The sequence below is a fragment of the Marmota flaviventris genome, chromosome 1 (assembly GCF_047511675.1).
Source record: "Marmota flaviventris isolate mMarFla1 chromosome 1, mMarFla1.hap1, whole genome shotgun sequence".
NCBI classification, from domain to species: domain Eukaryota; kingdom Metazoa; phylum Chordata; class Mammalia; order Rodentia; family Sciuridae; genus Marmota; species Marmota flaviventris.
This window is the reverse complement of record NC_092498.1, coordinates 202,603,247-202,604,446: the sequence shown is the minus strand read 5'-3', so window position 1 is coordinate 202,604,446 and position 1,200 is coordinate 202,603,247. Positions and strand designations below refer to the sequence as shown.

The 1,200-nt window shown below is 45.6% G+C and overlaps 1 long non-coding RNA gene across 1 annotated transcript; it reads left to right on the top strand.

The window, feature by feature from the left end:
* Positions 1-321: 321 nt before the first annotated feature.
* LOC139701509 (uncharacterized) lies at positions 322-824 on the top strand. Its single transcript, XR_011704039.1, has 2 exons — positions 322-545; positions 649-824. It is a non-coding gene; the product is annotated as an uncharacterized lncRNA (long non-coding RNA).
* Positions 825-1,200: the final 376 nt, after the last annotated feature.

Sequence of the window (1,200 nt, the reverse complement as noted above, 5' to 3'; positions counted from 1 at the left end):
GCTTTTGATGGCGTCTTCTATTTCCTTGCTTGAAGTTGATCTGTTTAAATTGTGTATGTCCTCTTGACTCAGTTTGGGTTGATTGCATGCCTCTAGAAATTTGTTGTTGTCTTCGAGGTTTTCTATTTTACTGGAGTATAAATTTTCAAAACAGTTTCATGTGGTGCGACACTACATCGTGTACAACCACAGAAATGAAAAGTCGTGCTGCAATTGTGTACCATGAATCAAAAGGCATTCTGCTGTCATATATAGCTAATTAAAATAAGTTAATTAATTAATTTAAAAATAAAGTCAGTGATCACTGTGGGGGAGGGGAAGAGTACCTAAGAGAAAGAGAGGACTCTGCCTTGGCTTCCACCTCTGCTGTCTTGGGCTCAGGGGGCTTTGCAGAGAACCTGGGGGATGAGTAACCTTACTTCTTTTTTTTTTTAATGTTTATTTTTTATTTTTTAGTTTTTTTTCGGCGGACACAACATCTTTGTTCCGGGCCGCACGCATGCCAGGCGAGCGCGCTACCGCTTGAGCCACATCCCCAGCCCCGGGTAACCTTACTTCTATTCCTTTGTCCTGCTACTACCCCAGCACCATCCATCCTTCCTTTCCGTTGGCCGCAAAGACTGAGCTCTCTTCTCTTTCTGTTTTAAGGTTCCCACCATCTACCCAAGTTCTTGAACTTGTTCCTGCTGCCACCCCCAGGAATGGCCAAGGAAGAGCAGCCGGGATCACAGGCTTGGGTGCTTTGATGCTTTGGAGTTGAAGCACCCCTTCCTCGGTGACCCTGGGAGAGACACTTTCCTTATCAGTAAAGTGAGTTAATACGACCTGCTTCAGAGGTAGCTGTGAGAGGGGGAAAGCTAATGCAGGAAAGAGCCAAGCCAGCTCCAAGCAGGTGACAAATGCAGTGTCCTCACAGTGTCATGGGTATAGGTAGGTTCTGTTCAGCTCTACATTTACTTACAGGGTGGCCTTTGTCTCAGAGCCTCGATTTCCTGTTTTGTAAAATGGGGACACTAATGTCTATTCCCTAGGGCGGCTGACGGAGTTGCTATCTGAGATTCCAAAGCAAGAGAACTGGTCCTTTCTTGTTGTTAAAAGATTCCATTTTTGAGCGCGACAGAGAAACCCAATGATGACCAGTGCAGGACTGTCATCCAATTCAACCAAATTCAGGGCTCTTCTCGCTCTCTTACCCTGTGC